This window comes from Nothobranchius furzeri, chromosome 1 (genome assembly GCF_043380555.1).
Source record: "Nothobranchius furzeri strain GRZ-AD chromosome 1, NfurGRZ-RIMD1, whole genome shotgun sequence".
Taxonomy (NCBI): domain Eukaryota; kingdom Metazoa; phylum Chordata; class Actinopteri; order Cyprinodontiformes; family Nothobranchiidae; genus Nothobranchius; species Nothobranchius furzeri.
In genome coordinates, this window is record NC_091741.1 from 5,089,624 (window position 1) to 5,109,249 (window position 19,626).

Consider the following 19,626-nt stretch of genomic DNA (forward strand, 5'->3'; position numbering starts at 1 on the left):
CGCCCCGAGGAGCGTCTTGCAACATGTCACTACTCGATCTAACTGAGCTCCTCCAGGAGAGAGGTCCAAGCAAGACGCGCCCCGAGGAGCGTCTTGCCACATGTCACTACTCGGTCTGACTGAGCGCCTCCAGGAGAGAGGCACAAGCAAGACGTGCCCCGAGGAGCGTTTTGCCACATGTCAACACTGGCTCGGACTGAGGGCCTCCATGAGAGAAGCCCAAGCAAGACGCGCCCCGAGGAGAGTCTTGCCACATGTCAACACTCGGTCTGACAGAGGGCATTCAGGAGAGAGGCCGAAGCAATACGCGCCCCGAGGAGCGTCTTGCCACATGTCACCACTGGGTCTGAATGAGCGCCTCCAGGAGAGAGGCCCAACCAAGACTCGCCCCGAGGAGTGTTTTGCCACATGCCAACACTGGGTCTGACTGAGCGCCTCCAGGAGAGAGGCCCAAGCAAGACGCGCCCCGAGGAGCGTCTTGCCACGTGTCAATACTGGGTCTGACTGAGCGCCTCCAGGAGAGAGGCCCAAGCAAGACGCGCCCCGAGGAGCGTCTTGCCACATGTCAGCACTGGGTCTGACTGAGCGCCTCCAGGAGAGAGGCCCCAGCAAGACGCGCCCCGAGGAGCGTCTTGCCTTATGTCAGCACTCGGTCTGACTGAGCGCCTCCAGGAGAGAGGCCCAAGCAAGACGCGCCCCGAGGAGCGTCTTGCCACATGTCAACAATGGGTCTGACTGAGGGCCTAAAGGAGAGAGGCCCAAGCAAGATGCGCCCAGAGGAGCGTCTTGCCACATGTCAACACTGGGTCTGACAGAGGGCCTCCAGGAGAGAGGCCCAAGCAAGACGAGCCCCGAGGAGCGTCTTGCCACATGTCACCTCTGGTTCTGACTGAGCGCCTCCAGGAGAGAGGCCCAAGCAAGACGCGCCCCGAGGAGCGTCTTGTCACATGTCAACACTGGGTCTGTCTGAGCGCCTCCAGGAGAGAAGCCCAAGCAAGACGCGCCCCGAGCAGCGTCTTGCCACATGTCAACAATGGGTCTGACTGAGGGCCTCCAGGAGAGAAGCCCAAGCAAGACGCGCCCCGAGGAGCGTCTTGACACATGTCAACACTGGGTCTGACAGAGGGCCTCCAGGAGAGAGGCCCAAGCAAGACGCGCCCCGAGGAGTGTCTTGCCACATGTCACCACTGGGTCTGACTGAGCGCCTCCAGGAGAGAGGCCCAAGCAAGACGCGCCCCGAGGAGCGTCAGGCCACATGTCACTACTCAGTCTGACTGAGCGCCTCCAGGACAGAGGCCCAAGCAAGACGCGCCCCGAGGAGCGTCTTGCCACATGTCAGCACTGGGTCCGACTGAGCGCCTCCAGGAGAGAGGCCCCAGCAAGACGCGCCCCGAGGAGAGTCTTGCCACATGTCAACACTCGGTCTGACAGAGGGCATTCAGGAGAGAGGTCCAAGCAATACGCGCCCCGAGGAGTGTCTTGCCACATGTCAACACTGGGTCTGACTGAGCGCCTCCAGGAGAGAGGCCCAAGCAAGACGCGCCCCGAGGAGCATCTTGACACATGTCTCCTCTGGGTCTGACTGAGCGCCTCCAGGAGAGAGGCCCAAGCAAGACGTACCCCGACGAGCATCTTGCCACATGTCAACACTGGGTCTGACTGAGTGCCTCCATGAGAGAAGCCCCAGCAAGACGTGCCCCGAGGAGCATCTTGCCACATGTCAACACTGGGTCTGACTGAGCACCTCCAGGAGAGAGGCCCAAGCAAGAAGCGCCCCGAGGAGCGTCTTGCCACATGTCAACACTGGGTCTGACCGAGCGCCTCCAGGAGAGAGGCCCGAGGAGCGTCTTGCCACATGTCACCTCTGGGTCTGACTGAGCGCCTCCAGGAGAGAGGCGCAAGCAAGAAACGCCCGAGGAGCGTCTTGACACATGTCAACAATGGGTCTGACTGAGGGCCTCCAGGAGAGAGGCCCAAGCAAGAAGCGCCCCGAGGAGCGTCTTGCCACATGTCAACACTGGGTCTGACCGAGCGCCTCCAGGAGAGAGGCCCGAGGAGCGTCTTGCCACATGTCACCTCTGGTTCTGACTGAGCGCCTCCAGGAGAGAGGCCCAAGCAAGACACTCCCCAAGGAGCGTCTTGTCACATGTCAACACTGGGTCTGTCTGAGCGCCTCCAGGAGAGAAGCCCAAGCAAGACGCGCCCCGAGGAGCGTCTTGCCAAATGTCAGCACTCGGTCTGACTGAGCGCCTACAGGAGAGAGGCCCAAGCAAGACGCGCCCCGAGGAGCGTCTTGCCACATGTCAACAATGGGTCTGACTGAGGGCCTCCAGGAGAGAAGCCCAAGCAACACGCGGCCCGAGGAGCGTCTTGCCACATGTCAGCACTCGGTCTGACTGAGCGCCTCCAGGAGAGAGGCCAAAGCAAGACGCGCCCCGAGGAGCGTCTTGACACATGTCAACACTGGGTCTGACAGAGGGCCTCCATGAGAGAGGCCCAAGCAAGACGCGCCCCGAGGAGTGTCTTGCCACATGTCAACACTGGGTCTGACAGAGGGCCTCCAGGAGAGAGGCCCAAGCAAGACGCGCCCCGAGAAGTGTCTTGCCACATGTCACCACTTGGTCTGACTGAGCGCCTCCAGGAGAGAGGCCCAAGCAACACGCGCCCCGAGGAGCGTCAGACCGCATGTCACTACTCATTCTGACTGAGCGCCTCCAGGAGAGAGGCCCAAGCAAGACGCGCCCCGAGGAGCGTCTTGCCACTTGTCAACACTGGGTCTGATTGAGGGCCTTCTGGAGAGAGGCCCAAGCAAGACGCGCCCCGAGGAGCGTCTTGCCACATGTCACCACTTGGTCTGACTGAGCGCCTCCAGGAGAGAGGCCCAAGCAACACGCGCCCCGAGGAGCGTCAGGCCACATGTCACTACTCAGTCTGACTGAGCGCCTCCAGGAGAGAGGCCCAAGCAAGACGCGCCCCGAGGAGCGTCTTGCCACATGTCAACAATGGGTCTTAATGAGGGCCTCCAGGAGAGAAGCCCAAGCAAGACGCGCCCCGAGGAGCTTCTTGCCACATGTCAGCACTCGGTCTGACTGAGCGCCTCCAGGAGAGAGTCCAAAGCAAGACGCGCCCCGAGGAGCGTCTTGACACATGTCAACACTGGGTCTGACAGAGGGCCTCCATGAGAGAGGCCCAAGCAAGACGCGCCCCGAGGAGTGTCTTGCCACATGTCAACACTGGGTCTGACAGAGGGCCTCCAGGAGAGAGGCCCAAGCAAGACGCGCCCCGAGGAGTGTCTTGCCACATGTCACCACTTGGTCTGACTGAGCGCCTCCAGGAGAGAGGCCCAAGCAAGACGCGCCCCGAGGAGCGTCTTGCCACGTGTCAACACTGGGTCTGATTGCGGGCCTTCTGGAGAGAGGCCCAAGCAAGACGCGCCCCGAGGAGCGTCTTGCCACATGTCAACAATGGTTCTTACTGAGGGCCTCCAGGTGAGAATCCCAAGCAAGACGCGCCCCGAGGAGCTTCTTGCCACATGTCAGCACTCGGTCGGACTGAGCGCCTCCAGGAGAGAGGCCAAAGCAAGGCGCCCCCCGAGGAGCGTCTTGACACATGTCAACACTGGGTCTGACAGAGGGCCTCCATGAGAGAGGCCCAAGCAAGACGCGCCCCGAGGAGTGTCTTGCCACATGTCACTACTCGGTCTGACTGAGCGCCTCAGGGAGAGAGGTCCAAGCAAGACGCGCCCCGAGGAGCGTCTTGCCACATGTCAACACTGGATCTGACTGAGTGCCTCCATGAGAGAAGCCCCAGCAAGACGCGCCCCGAGGAGCGTCTTGCCACATGTCACTACTCGGTCTGTTTGAGCGCCTCCAGGAGAGAGGCCCAAGCAAGACACGCCCCGAGGAGCGTCTTGCCACATGTCAACACTGGGTCTGATTGAGGGCCTTCTGGAGAGAGGCCCAAGCAAGACGCGCCCCGAGGAGCGTCTTGCCACATGTATACAATGGGTCTTACTGAGGGCCTCCAGGAGAGAGGCCCAAGCAAGATGCGCCCGGAGGAGCGTTTTGCCACATGTCAACACTGGGTCTGACAGAGGGCCTCCAGGAGAGAGGCCCAAGCAAGACGCACCCCGAGGAGCGTCTTGCCACATGTCACCTCTGGTTCTGACTGAACGCCTCCAGGAGAGAGGCCCAAGCAAGATGCGCCCCGAGGAGCGTCTTGCCACATGTCAACACTGGGTCTGACAGAGGGCCTCCATGAGAGAGGCCCAAGCAAGACGCGCCCCGAGGAGCGTCTTGCGACATGTCACTACTCGGTCTAACTGAGCGCCTTCAGGAGAGAGGTCCAAGCAAGACGCGCCCCCGAGGAGCGTCTTGCCACATGTCACAACTCGGTCTGACTGAGCGCCTCCAGGAGAGAGGCCCAAGCAAGACGTGCCCCGAGGAGCGTCTTGCCACATGTCAACAATGGGTCTGACTGAGGGCCTCCAGGAGAGAAGCCCAAGCAAGACGCGCCCCGTGGAGCGTCTTGCCACATGTCAACACTGGGTCTGACTGAGCGCCTCCAGGAGAGAGGCCCAAGCAAGACGCGCCCCGAGGAGCGTCTTGCCACATGTCAACAATGGGTCTGACTGAGGGCCTCCAGGAGAGAAGCCCAAGCAAGACGCGCCCCGTGGAGCATCTTGCCACATGTAAACACTGGGTCTTATTGAGGGCCTTCTGGAGAGAGGCCCAAGCAATACGCGCCCCGAGGAGCGTCTTGCCACATGTCAACAATGGGTCTTACTGAGGGCCTCCAGGAGAGAGGCCCAAGCAAGATGCGCCCGGAGGAGCGTCTTGCCACATGTCAACACTGGGTCTGACAGAGGGCCTCCAGGAGAGAGGCCCAAGCAAGACGCGCCCCGAGGAGCGTCTTGCCACATGTCACCTCTGGTTCTGACAGAGGGCCTCCAGGAGAGGGGCCCAAGAAAGACGCGCCCCGAGGAGTGTCTTGCCACATGTCACCACTGGGTCTGACTGAGCGCCTCCAGGAGAGAGGCCCAGGCAAGACGCGCCCCGAGGAGCGTCAGGCCACATGTCACTACTCAGTCTGACTGAACGCCTCCAGGAGAGAGGCCCAAGCAAGACGCGCCCCGAGGAGCGTCTTGCCACGTGTCAACACTGGGTCTGATTGAGGGCCTTCTGGAGAGAGGCCCAAGCAAGACGCACCACGAGGAGCGTCTTGCCACATGTCAACAATGGGTCTTACTGAGGGCCTCCAGGAGAGAAGCCCAAGCAAGACGCGCCCCGAGGAGCTTCTTGCCACATGTCAGCACTCGGTCTGACTGAGCGCCTCCAGGAGAGAGGCCAAAGCAAGACGCGCCCCGAGGAGCGTCTTGACACATGTCAACACTGGGTCTGACAGAGGGCCTCCATGAGAGAGGCCCAAGCAAGACGCGCCCCGAGGAGTGTTTTGCTACATGTCAACACTGGGTCTGACAGAGGGCCTCCAGGAGAGAGGCCCAAGCAAGACGCGCCCCGAGGAGTGTCTTGCCACATGTCACCACTTGGTCTGACTGAGCGCCTCCAGGAGAGAGGCCCAAGCAAGACGCGCCCCGAGGAGCGTCTTGCCACGTGTCAACACTGGGTCTGATTGAGGGCCTTCTGGAGAGAGGCCCAAGCAAGACGCGCCCCGAGGAGCGTCTTGCCACATGTCAACAATGGTTCTTACTGAGGGCCTCCAGGTGAGAAGCCCAAGCAAGACGCGCCCCGAGGAGATTCTTGCCACATGTCAGCACTCGGTCAGACTGAGCGCCTCCAGGAGAGAGGCCAAAGCAAGACGCCCCCCGAGGAGCGTCTTGACACATGTCAACACTGGGTCTGACAGAGGGCCTCCATGAGAGAGGCCCAAGCAAGACGCGCCCCGAGGAGTGTCTTGCCAAATGTCAACACTGGGTCTGACTGAGCGCCTCAGGGAGAGAGGTCCAAGCAAGACGCGCCCCGAGGAGCGTCTTGCCACATGTCACTACTCGGTCTGACTGAGCGCCTCAGGGAGAGAGGTCCAAGCAAGACACGCCCCGAGGAGCGTCTTGCCACATGTCAACACTGGATCTGACTGAGTGCCTCCATGAGAGAAGCCCCAGCAAGATGCGCCCCGAGGAGCGTCTTGCCACATGTCACTACTCGGTCTGTTTGAGCGCCTCCAGGAGAGAGACCCAAGCAAGACACGCCCCGAGGAGCGTCTTGACACATGTCAACACTGGGTCTGACTGAGGGCCTCCATGAGAGAAGCCCAAGCAAGACGCGCCCCGAGGAGCGTCTTGCCACATGTCAACACTGGGTCTGATTGAGGGCCTTCTGGAGAGAGGCCCAAGCAAGACGCGCCTCGAGGAGCGTCTTGCCACATGTATACAATGGGTCTTACTGAGGGCCTCCAGGAGAGAGGCCCAAGCAAGATGCGCCCGGAGGAGCGTTTTGCCACATGTCAACACTGGGTCTGACAGAGGGCCTCCAGGAGAGAGGCCCAAGCAAGACGCACCCCGAGGAGCGTCTTGCCACATGTCACCTCTGGTTCTGACTGAGCGCCTCCAGGAGAGAGGCCCAAGCAAGACGCACCCCGAGGAGCGTCTTGCCACATGTCAACACTGGGTCTGACAGAGGGCCTCCATGAGAGAGGCCCAAGCAAGACGCGCCCCGAGGAGCGTCTTGCGACATGTCACTACTCGGTCTAACTGAGCGCCTCCAGGAGAGAGGTCCAAGCAAGACGCGCCCCGAGGAGCGTCTTGCCACATGTCACTACTCGGTCTGACTGAGCGCCTCCAGGAGAGAGGCCCAAGCAAGACGTGCCCCGAGGAGCGTCTTGCCACATGTCAACAATGGGTCTGACTGAGGGCCTCCAGGAGAGAAGCCCAAGCAAGACGTGCCCCGTGGAGCGTCTTGCCACATGTCAACACTGGGTCTGACTGAGCGCCTCCAGGAGAGAGGCCCAAGCAAGACGCGCCCCGAGGAGCGTCTTGCCACATGTCAACAATGGGTCTGACTGAGGGCCTCCAGGAGAGAAGCCCAAGCAAGACGCACCCCGTGGAGCGTCTTGCCACATGTCAACACTGGGTCTTATTGAGGGCCTTCTGGAGAGAGGCAAAAGCAATACGCGCCCCGAGGAGCGTCTTGCCACATGTCAACAATGGGTCTTACTGAGGGCCTCCAGGAGAGAGGCCCAAGCAAGATGCGCCCGGAGGAGCGTCTTGCCACATGTCAACACTGGTTCTGACAGAGGGCCTCCAGGAGAGAGGCCCAAGCAAGACGCACCCCGAGGAGCGTCTTGCCACATGTCACCTCTGGTTCTGACTGAGCGCCTCCAGGAGAGAGGCCCAAGCAAGATGCGCCCCGAGGAGCGTCTTGCCACATGTCAACAATGGGTCTGACTGAGGGCCTCCAGGAGAGAAGCCCAAGCAAGACGCTCCCCGTGGAGCGTCTTGACACATGTTAACACTGGGTCTGACAGAGGGCCTCCAGGAGAGGGGCCCAAGAAAGACGCGCCCCGAGGAGTGTCTTGCCACATGTCACCACTGGGTCTTACTGAGCGCCTCCAGGAGAGAGGCCCAGGCAAGACGCGCCCCGAGGAGCGTCAGGCCACATGTCACTACTCAGTCTGACTGAGCCCCTCCAGGAGAGAGGCCCAAGCAAGACGCGCCCCGAGGAGCGTCTTGCCACGTGTCAACACTGGGTCTGATTGAGGGCCTTCTGGAGAGAGGCCCAAGCAAGACGCACCACGAGGAGCGTCTTGCCACATGTCCACAATGGGTCTTACTGAGGGCCTCCAGGAGAGAAGCCCAAGCAAGACGCGCCCCGAGGAGCTTCTTGCCACATGTCAGCACTCGGTCTGACTGAGCACCTCCAGGAGAGAAGCCAAAGCAAGACGCGCCCCGAGGAGTGTCTTTCCACATGTCAACACTGGGTCTGACTGAGCGCCTCCAGGAGAGAGGCCCAAGCAAGACGCGCCCCGAGGAGCTTCTTGCCACGTGTCACCACTGGGTCTGATTGAGCGCCTCCAGGAGAGAGGCCCAAGCAAGACGCACCACGAGGAGCGTCTTGCCACATGTCAACAATGGGTCTTACTGAGGGCCTCCAGGAGAGAAGCCCAAGCAAGACGCGCCCCGAGGAGCTTCTTGCCACATGTCAGCACTCGGTCTGACTGAGCGCCTCCAGGAGAGAGGCCAAAGCAAGACGCGCCCCGAGGAGCGTCTTGACACATGTCAACACTGGGTCTGACAGAGGGCCTCCATGAGAGAGGCCCAAGCAAGACGCGCCCCGAGGAGTGTTTTGCTACATGTCAACACTGGGTCTGACAGAGGGCCTCCAGGAGAGAGGCCCAAGCAAGACGCGCCCCGAGGAGTGTCTTGCCACATGTCACCACTTGGTCTGACTGAGCGCCTCCAGGAGAGAGGCCCAAGCAAGACGCGCCCCGAGGAGCGTCTTGCCACGTGTCAACACTGGGTCTGATTGAGGGCCTTCTGGAGAGAGGCCCAAGCAAGACGCGCCCCGAGGAGCGTCTTGCCACATGTCAACAATGGTTCTTACTGAGGGCCTCCAGGTGAGAAGCCCAAGCAAGACGCGCCCCGAGGAGATTCTTGCCACATGTCAGCACTCGGTCAGACTGAGCGCCTCCAGGAGAGAGGCCAAAGCAAGACGCCCCCCGAGGAGCGTCTTGACACATGTCAACACTGGGTCTGACAGAGGGCCTCCATGAGAGAGGCCCAAGCAAGACGCGCCCCGAGGAGTGTCTTGCCAAATGTCAACACTGGGTCTGACTGAGCGCCTCAGGGAGAGAGGTCCAAGCAAGACGCGCCCCGAGGAGCGTCTTGCCACATGTCACTACTCGGTCTGACTGAGCGCCTCAGGGAGAGAGGTCCAAGCAAGACACGCCCCGAGGAGCGTCTTGCCACATGTCAACACTGGATCTGACTGAGTGCCTCCATGAGAGAAGCCCCAGCAAGATGCGCCCCGAGGAGCGTCTTGCCACATGTCACTACTCGGTCTGTTTGAGCGCCTCCAGGAGAGAGACCCAAGCAAGACACGCCCCGAGGAGCGTCTTGACACATGTCAACACTGGGTCTGACTGAGGGCCTCCATGAGAGAAGCCCAAGCAAGACGCGCCCCGAGGAGCGTCTTGCCACATGTCAACACTGGGTCTGATTGAGGGCCTTCTGGAGAGAGGCCCAAGCAAGACGCGCCTCGAGGAGCGTCTTGCCACATGTATACAATGGGTCTTACTGAGGGCCTCCAGGAGAGAGGCCCAAGCAAGATGCGCCCGGAGGAGCGTTTTGCCACATGTCAACACTGGGTCTGACAGAGGGCCTCCAGGAGAGAGGCCCAAGCAAGACGCACGCCGAGGAGGGTCTTGCCACATGTCACCTCTGGTTCTGACTGAGCGCCTCCAGGAGAGAGGCCCAAGCAAGACGCACCCCGAGGAGCGTCTTGCCACATGTCAACACTGGGTCTGACAGAGGGCCTCCATGAGAGAGGCCCAAGCAAGACGCGCCCCGAGGAGCGTCTTGCGACATGTCACTACTCGGTCTAACTGAGCGCCTCCAGGAGAGAGGTCCAAGCAAGACGCGCCCCGAGGAGCGTCTTGCCACATGTCACTACTCGGTCTGACTGAGCGCCTCCAGGAGAGAGGCCCAAGCAAGACGTGCCCCGAGGAGCGTCTTGCCACATGTCAACAATGGGTCTGACTGAGGGCCTCCAGGAGAGAAGCCCAAGCAAGACGTGCCCCGTGGAGCGTCTTGCCACATGTCAACACTGGGTCTGACTGAGCGCCTCCAGGAGAGAGGCCCAAGCAAGACGCGCCCCGAGGAGCGTCTTGCCACATGTCAACAATGGGTCTGACTGAGGGCCTCCAGGAGAGAAGCCCAAGCAAGACGCACCCCGTGGAGCGTCTTGCCACATGTCAACACTGGGTCTTATTGAGGGCCTTCTGGAGAGAGGCAAAAGCAATACGCGCCCCGAGGAGCGTCTTGCCACATGTCAACAATGGGTCTTACTGAGGGCCTCCAGGAGAGAGGCCCAAGCAAGATGCGCCCGGAGGAGCGTCTTGCCACATGTCAACACTGGGTCTGACAGAGGGCCTCCAGGAGAGAGGCCCAAGCAAGACGCACCCCGAGGAGCGTCTTGCCACATGTCACCTCTGGTTCTGACTGAGCGCCTCCAGGAGAGAGGCCCAAGCAAGATGCGCCCCGAGGAGCGTCTTGCCACATGTCAACAATGGGTCTGACTGAGGGCCTCCAGGAGAGAAGCCCAAGCATGACGCGCCCCGTGGAGCGTCTTGACACATGTCAACACTGGGTCTGACAGAGGGCCTCCAGGAGAGGGGCCCAAGAAAGACGCGCCCCGAGGAGTGTCTTGCCACATGTCACCACTGGGTCTTACTGAGCGCCTCCAGGAGAGAGGCCCAGGCAAGACGCGCCCCGAGGAGCGTCAGGCCACATGTCACTACTCAGTCTGACTGAGCCCCTCCAGGAGAGAGGCCCAAGCAAGACGCGCCCCGAGGAGCGTCTTGCCACGTGTCAACACTGGGTCTGATTGAGGGCCTTCTGGAGAGAGGCCCAAGCAAGACGCACCACGAGGAGCGTCTTGCCACATGTCAACAATGGGTCTTACTGAGGGCCTCCAGGAGAGAAGCCCAAGCAAGACGCGCCCCGAGGAGCTTCTTGCCACATGTCAGCACTCGGTCTGACTGAGCGCCTCCAGGAGAGAAGCCAAAGCAAGACGCGCCCCGAGGAGTGTCTTTCCACATGTCAACACTGGGTCTGACTGAGCGCCTCCAGGAGAGAGGCCCAAGCAAGACGCGCCCCGAGGAGCTTCTTGCCACGTGTCACCACTGGGTCTGATTGAGCGCCTCCAGGAGAGAGGCCCCAGCAAGACCGGTCAGGCCTGCAGTGTACACATCAGAGACATGATGTTCTTTCACAGAACTGAGGTTGTTCATTACTAAATGACTTTTACAAGAATATTGTTATTATACTATTCAACAGGTTGATCATAATAATGTGTATTAAACCCACAACCTAGCACTGAGGACAGAGGGACTTTATTTAAATTAGTACTTAATGGAAACGATACATAATGATACACAAGAGCCATGTCATACATTCAGCCTAGGAATAGTAGCATTGTGCACTATTAAAAATATACACATCAATTGCTCGAATCCCATTGTTGCAAAGTAAAACTCTAATAAAACTCTAGTCTGACATCAACAGAGAAGACTTAGTGTATGCACTACAAATACAGCATTAGGATTTCGAGTGGACCGTGCACCTTGTGAACCATCAGAGGCTTATGACGCAATATATCTTCCAGTTGCTATTAGACAAGTTATAATTCTCGACCATTTTTCGGAACTGGTTTCTTGGGTCCGTGAGTAAATGCCAAATGAGATGATAGTCCTTAAGTAAGTTCCTTGCGATCCCATGTCACGCTCTTGCCCATCAGCCGGTGAACGCTGAGACGGAACTCGATGAGAGCGATGTATTTTTTAAGTGCTCCGAATGTACTTCTAAAAAGCGTGCGATTCACTTCGTGAGTAAACCGCAGCTGCAGCTGATTCAAACAGTCGAGCCAACTTTCTACATCACAATATTCGTTTTGTAGTTAGTCGAGTTACCTTTTGTGTGGCGCATGCACGGGTCGTTAGCGTCCAGCTCCCAGCTTAGAGAGTCCTGTATTGACACAGACGTCAATACATCTCGATGTCATGCAACACACAAAGTCTGTCGCATACAGGTGGGTTAACACATGTACGATACCTTTTGTGTGGAGCATGCACGGGTCGTTAGCGTCCAGCTCCCGGCTTATAGAGAGTCCTGTATTGACACAGACGTCAATACATCTCGATGTCATGCAACACACAAAGTCTGTCGCATACAGGTGGGTTAACACACATGTACGATGTGTGCGATGGCACGCCCAGTTTACAATGGGACACGACGATGATCATTGTTAACCAAACTCTTGTTTCTCACGACAGGTGGTAGCGTTGTCTCCTGCACCTGGTCTTCGTGCACAGAGGGTGCTGTAATGTGCTCGTCATAGTCGCGATCGTTGTCACTCGAATCCGTTGTTCTCACGACAGGTGGTAGCGTTGTCTCCTGCATGTTGTCTTCGCGTGCGGCAAGCGTTGTGCTGTGCTCGTTATAATGGTTGTCTTCGTACAAAGGGGGTGTTGAATACTCCTTCGCGAGTAGTGTAGGAGGTGGTGTGATGGGACGTATCTCAGAGGCGTTATGTGAGCGTACCACCATGGCCTGAGCAACTGCGACTACTGAGAGTACACCCAGTACAGACAGCGAGATCATTTTTTTACTTGGGTGTTGTACGTGTGGGTACAGCCGCTTTAATGGCAGTGAGAGCAAGTGGTCAAATGTATTTATAGGTCACTAGCAGAAACTAAGGCACGTGGTCAGAGTGTAATCGTAACCACCGTAGCTCTTGTCATAATTTAATTAACATAGAAATCAGAAACGGGCATGTCAGGATAGACATCGCGAGTGATAATGCGGCCAGTATCTGTGTGCGCTTGAGAGCACCTTGTTGTTCTACTGTGGTGCCCACGCCGCCGGGTCTGTAAATGTCATCGACCTTCTTTATATACGCATACGCTAAAGACCGTATGTTCTCTATGGATTTGAACACGTCCTTTGTTTTGCGTAACACTTGAGCTGCCTCGAGCGTGATTTTGTGAGTGTACGCCAGTGTTTCGCGTGCACCGAGGTCCGAAAGGGTGTGCGCTACAACTATTAACCTTGGTTTGGGAGTGTGGCGAAACGCTCGCTCCGCTGTAATGGGCAGATGCAATGTTATCACCTGGTACTTTTCGTTAGTCGGGTCGTAACACACCGGTCCGTGACACGGACCGTCACATTGTATGGGGCACAGTAAGGACAACACGCCACCGACCGTGACTTCGCACTCGACCGCGGTGGTGTTGTCGATTTGCAAAGGATCACATACGCCTCTAAAGTCGCAATGAGGCACATTGTAGTCGACGCGACCGTCGGTCACCATAGCTTTCGTCAGCCAACACACTCGATTGCCCTTCGAAACATCGGCGATCAACGTGAGCGTAGAGGTCGCTGTCGCTTTACTGTACGCCAGGATATCCGTGTGTGAGTGCACGCTCGACGTCGATTGACAACCGGTCATGTCAGACCTGATCAGACCTTCCGAACACATGACCATTAGTTGTTGTGCGGCCGAGAGTATCGCGATCATACCGTTGAGATGTGTAGAAAGCGCGTACACGCCAGCCTTCCACGTTTCCAAAGGTTCCAGCAATCTAGAGGGACTTGTCTTAGCGCGCACGGCTGTGCTGAATTTGCGTTGGGTAGACACAACGGCTTCTACCTCGCTTAGGATCTTGTGGGCTCATGTACTCGTGGTAGGCCAAGACGTGTATAGTCGAGCGCGGTGACGCCCCGAACACTTGACCCGGTTTTGTTGTGGCGATATGCGTGTCCAGTAATGCGGCAAAGTCCGCGTGTCTAGCGTGTATTGATTTTACAGCTCGCTCATACCCCAACAGTACGGTCCGTAGAAGTTTGTTCACTTGTTTCCATGCGCTCGTGGAACACAGGACATCGCAACCTCTGTGATAATCAAGTAAAGCGTCACACACCAGCTGCTTGCACGTTGTAAATACAATCGGTAGTAACTTCTTACTCCACTCTATGTTGAACTCGTATAGTATGTATATGGGCGGTTGCGGCGGTTTGCGCATTTTCTATCTACCCTCCGCTAATATGACTCTGTGGTCTGTCTCCTGAGATGCTGATTGCTTGGGCTTCTCTCCTGGAGGCCCTCAGTCAGACCCATTGTTGACATGTGGCAAGACGCTCCTCGGGGCGCGTCTTGCTTGGGCTTCTCTCCTGGAGGCGCTCAGGCAGACCCAGTGTTGACATGTGACAAGAGGCTCCTTGGGGCACGTCTTGCTTGGGCCTCTCTCCTGGAGGCGCTCAGTCGGAACCAGAGGTGACATGTGGCAAGACGCTCCTCGGGGCGCGTCTTGCTTGGGCCTCTCTCTTGGAGGCCCTCTGTCAGACCCAGTGTTGACATGTGGCAAGACGCTCCTCCGGGCGCATCTTGCTTGGGCCTCTCTCCTGGAGGCCCTCAGTCAGACCCATTGTTGAAATGTGGCAAGACGCTCCTCGGGGCGCGTCTTGCTTGGGCCTCTCTCCTGGAGGCGCTCAGTCAGACCGAGTGCTGACATAAGGCAAGACGCTCCTCGGGGCGCGTCTTGCTTGGGCCTCTCTGCTGGAGGCGCTCAGTCAGACCCAGTGTTGACATGTGGCAAGACGCTCCTCGGGGCGCGTCTTGCTTGGGCCTCTCTCCTGGAGGCGCTCAGTCAGACCCAGTGTTGACATGTGGCAAGACGCTCCTCGGGGCGCGTCTTGCTGGGGCCTCTCTCCTGGAGGCGCTCAGTCAGACCCAGTGCTGACATGTGGCAAGACGCTCCTCGGGGCGCGTCTTGCTTGGGCCTCTCTCCTGGAGGCGCTCAGTCAGACTGAGTAGTGACATGTGGCCTGACGCTCCTCGGGGCGCGTCTTGCTTGGGCCTCTCTCCTGGAAGCGCTCAGTCAGACCCAGTGGTGACATGGTGCAAGACACTCCTCTGGGCGCGTCTTGCTTGGGCCTCTCTCCTGGAGGCCCTCTGTCAGACCCAGTGTTGACATGTGTCAAGACGCTCCTCGGGGCGCGTCTTGCTTGGGCTTCTCTCCTGGAGGCCCTCAGTCAGACCCATTGTTGACATGTGGCAAGATGCTCCTCGGGGCGCGTCTTGCTTGGGCTTCTCTCCTGGAGGCGCTCAGACAGACCCAGTGTTGACATGTGACAAGAGGCTCCTCGGGGCACATCTTGCTTGGGCCTCTCTCCTGGAGGCGCTCAGTCAGAACCAGAGGTGACATGTGGCAAGACGCTCCTCGGGGCGCGTCTTGCTTGGGCCTCTCTCCTGGAGGCCCTCTGTCAGACCCAGTGTTGACATGTGGCAAGACGCTCCTCCGGGCGCATCTTGCTTGGGCCTCTCTCCTGGAGGCCCTCAGTCAGACCCATTGTTGACATGTGGCAAGACTCTCCTCGGGGCGCGTCTTGCTTGGGCCTCTCTCCTGGAGGTGCTCAGTCAGACCGAGTGCTGACATAAGGCAAGACGCTCCTCGGGGCGCGTCTTGCTGGGGCCTCTCTCCTGGAGGCGCTCAGTCAGACCCAGTGCTGACATGTGGCAAGACGCTCCTCGGGGCGCGTCTTGCTTGGGCCTCTCTCCTGGAGGCGCTCAGTCAGACCCAGTGTTGACATGTGGCAAGACGCTCCTCGGGGCGCGTCTTGCTTGGGCCTCTCTCCTGGAGGCGCTCAGTCAGACCCAGTGATGACACATGGAAAGACGCTCCTCGGGGCATATCTTGCTTGGGCCTCTCTCCTGGAGGCGCTCAGTCAGACCCAGTGATGACACGTGGCAAGACGCTCCTCGTGGCGCGTCTTGCTTGGGCCTCTCTCCTGGAGGCGCTCAGTCAGACCCAGTGTTGGCATGTGGCAAGACACTCCTCGGGGCGCGTCTTGGTTGGGCCTCTCTCCTGGAGGCGCTCATTCAGACCCAGTGGTGACATGTGGCAAGACGCTCCTCGGGGCGCGTATTGCTTCGGCCTCTCTCCTGAATGCCCTCTGTCAGACCGAGTGTTGACATGTGGCAAGACTCTCCTCGGGGCGCGTCTTGCTTGGGCTTCTCTCATGGAGGCCCTCAGTCCGACCCAGTGTTGACATATGTCAAGACGCTCCTCGGGGCGTGTCTTGCTTGGGCCTCTCTACTGGAGGCGCTCAGTCAGACCCAGTGTTGACATGTGGCAAGACGCTCCTCTGGGCGCGTCTTGCTTGGGCTTCTCTCCTGGAGACCCTCAGTCAGACCCATTGTTGACATATGGCAAGACGCTCCTCGGGGCAAGTCTTGCTTGGGCCTCTCTCCTGGAGGCGCTCAGTCAGACCGAGTAGTGACATGTGGCCTGACGCTTCTCGGGGCGCGTCTTGCTTGGGCCTCTCTCCTGGAGGCGCTCAGTCAGACCCAGTGGTGACATGTGGCAAGACGCTCCTCGGGGCGCGTATTGCTTCGGCCTCTCTCCTGAATGCCCTCTGTCAGACCGAGTGTTGACATGTGGCAAGACTCTCCTCGGGGCGCGTCTTGCTTGGGCTTCTCTCATGGAGGCCCTCAGTCCGACCCAGTGTTGACATATGTCAAGACGCTCCTCGGGGCGTGTCTTGCTTGGGCCTCTCTACTGGAGGCGCTCAGTCAGACCCAGTGTTGACATGTGGCAAGACGCTCCTCTGGGCAAGTTTTGCTTGGGCCTCTCTCCTGGAGGCGCTCAGTCAGACCCAGTGGTGACATGTGGCAAGACACTCCTCTGGGCGCGTCTTGCTTGGGCCTCTCTCCTGGAGGCCCTCTGTCAGACCCAGTGTTGACATGTGTCAAGACGCTCCTCGGGGCACGTCTTGCTTGGGCCTCTCTCCTGGAGGCGCTCAGTCAGAACCAGAGGTGACATGTGACAAGATGCTCCTCGGGGCGCGTCTTGCTTGGGCCTCTCTCCTGGAGGCCCTCTGTCAGACCCAGTGTTGACATGTGGCAAGACGCTCCTCCGGGCGCATCTTGTTTGGGCTTCTCTCCTGGAGGCCCTCAGTCAGACCCATTGTTGACATGTGGCAAGACGCTCCCCGGGGCGCGTCTTGCTTGGGCCTCTCTCCTGGAGGCGCTCAGTCAGACCGAGTGCTGACATAAGGCAAGACGCTCCTCGGGGCGCGTCTTGCAGGGGCCTCTCTCCTGGAGGCGCTCAGTCAGACCGAGTGCTGACATAAGGCAAGACGCTCCTCGGGGCGCGTCTTGCTGGGGCCTCTCTCCTGGAGGCGCTCAGTCAGACCCAGTGCTGACATGTGGCAAGACGCTCCTCGGGGCGCGTCTTGCTTGGGCCTCTCTCCTGGAGGCGCTCAGTCAGACCCAGTGTTGACATGTGGCAAGACGCTCCTCGGGGCGCGTCTTGCTTGGGCCTCTCTCCTGGAGGCGCTCAGTCAGACCCAGTGATGACACATGGAAAGACGCTCCTCGGGGCATATCTTGCTTGGGCCTCTCTCCTGGAGGCGCTCAGTCAGACCCAGTGATGACACGTGGCAAGACGCTCCTCGTGGCGCGTCTTGCTTGGGCCTCTCTCCTGGAGGCGCTCAGTCAGACCCAGTGTTGGCATGTGGCAAGACACTCCTCGGGGTGCGTCTTGGTTGGGCCTCTCTCCTGGAGGCGCTCATTCAGACCCAGTGGTGACATGTGGCAAGACGCTCCTCGGGGCGCGTATTGATTCGGCCTCTCTCCTGAATGCCCTCTGTCAGACCGAGTGTTGACATGTGGCAAGACTCTCCTCGGGGCGCGTCTTGCTTGGGCTTCTCTCATGGAGGCCCTCAGTCCGACCCAGTGTTGACATATGTCAAGACGCTCCTCGGGGCGTGTCTTGCTTGGGCCTCTCTACTGGAGGCGCTCAGTCAGACCCAGTGTTGACATGTGGCAAGACGCTCCTCTGGGCGCGTCTTGCTTGGGCTTCTCTCCTGGAGACCCTCAGTCAGACCCATTGTTGACATATGGCAAGACGCTCCTCGGGGCAAGTCTTGCTTGGGCCTCTCTCCTGGAGGCGCTCAGTCAGACCGAGTAGTGACATGTGGCCTGACGCTTCTCGGGGCGCGTCTTGCTTGGGCCTCTCTCCTGGAGGCGCTCAGTCAGACCCAGTGGTGACATGTGGCAAGACGCTCCTCGGGGCGCGTATTGCTTCGGCCTCTCTACTGGAGGCGCTCAGTCAGACCCAGTGTTGACATGTGGCAAGAAGCTCCTCTGGGCAAGTTTTGCTTGGGCCTCTCTCCTGGAGGCGCTCAGTCAGACCCAGTGGTGACATGTGGCAAGACACTCCTCTGGGCGCGTCTTGCTTGGGCCTCTCTCCTGGAGGCCCTCTGTCAGACCCAGTGTTGACATGTGTCAAGACGCTCCTCGGGGCACGGCTTGCTTGGGCCTCTCTCCTGGAGGCGCTCAGTCAGAACCAGAGGTGACATGTGACAAGATGCTCCTCGGGGCGCGTCTTGCTTGGGCCTCTCTCCTGGAGGCCCTCTGTCAGACCCAGTGTTGACATGTGGCAAGACGCTCCTCCGGGCGCATCTTGCTTGGGCCTCTCTCCTGGAGGCCCTCAGTCAGACCCATTGTTGACATGTGGCAAGACGCTCCCCGGGGCGCGTCTTGCTTGGGCCTCTCTCCTGGAGGCGCTCAGTCAGACCGAGTGCTGACATAAGGCAAGACGCTCCTCGGGGCGCGTCTTGCAGGGGCCTCTCTCCTGGAGGCGCTCAGTCAGACCCAGTGCTGACATGTGGCAAGACGCTCCTCGGGGCGCGTCTTGCTTGGGCCTCTCTCCTGGAGGCCCTCAGTCAGACCCAGTGGTGACACGTGGAAAGACGCTCCTCGGGGCACATCTTGCTTGGGCCTCTCTCCTGGAGGCGCTCAGTCAGACCCAGTGTTGGCATGTGGCAAGACACTCCTCGGGGCGCGTCTTGGTTGGGCCTCTCTCCTGGAGGCGCTCATTCAGACCCAGTGGTGACATGTGGCAAGACGCTCCTCGGGGCGCGTATTGCTTCGGCCTCTCTCCTGAATGCACTCTGTCAGACCGAGTGTTGACATGTGGCAAGACTCTCCTCGGGGCGCGTCTTGCTTGGGCTTCTCTCATGGAGGCCCTCAGTCCGACCCAGTGTTGACATATGTCAAGACGCTCCTCGGGGCGTGTCTTGCTTGGGCCTCTCTACTGGAGGCGCTCAGTCAGACCCAGTGTTGACATGTGGCAAGACGCTCCTCTGGGTGCGTCTTGCTTGGGCCTCTCTCATGGAGGCCCTCAGTCCGACCCAGTGTTGACATATGTCAAGACGCTCCTCGGGGCGTGTCTTGCTTGGGCCTCTCTACTGGAGGCCCTCAGTCAGACCCATTGTTGACATGTGGCAAGACGCTCCCCGGGGCGCGTCTTGCTTGGGCCTCTCTCCTGGAGGCGCTCAGTCAGACCGAGTGCTGACATGTGGCAAGACGCTCCTCGGGGCGCGTCTTGCTGGGGCCTCTCTCCTGGAGGCGCTCAGTCAGACCCAGTGTTGACATGTGTCAAGACGCTCCTCGGGCGTTTCTTGCTTGGGCCTCTCTCCTGGAGGCCCTCAGTCAGACCCAGTGGTGACATGTGGCAAGACGCTCCTCGGGCCTCTCTCCTGGAGGCGCTCGGTCAGACCCAGTGTTGACATGTGGCAAGACGCTCCTCGGGGCGCTTCTTGCTTGGGCCTCTCTCCTGGAGGTGCTCAGTCAGACCCAGTGTTGACATGTGGCAAGATGCTCCTCGGGGCGCGTCTTGCTGGGGCTTCTCTCATGGAGGCACTCAGTCAGACCCAGTGTTGACATGTGGCAAGATGCTCGTCGGGGCACGTCTTGCTTGGGCCTCTCTCCTGGAGGCGCTCAGTCAGACCCAGAGGAGACATGTGTCAAGATGCTCCTCGGGGCGCGTCTTGCTTGGGCCTCTCTCCTGGAGGCGCTCAGTCAGACCCAGTGTTCACATGTGGCAAGA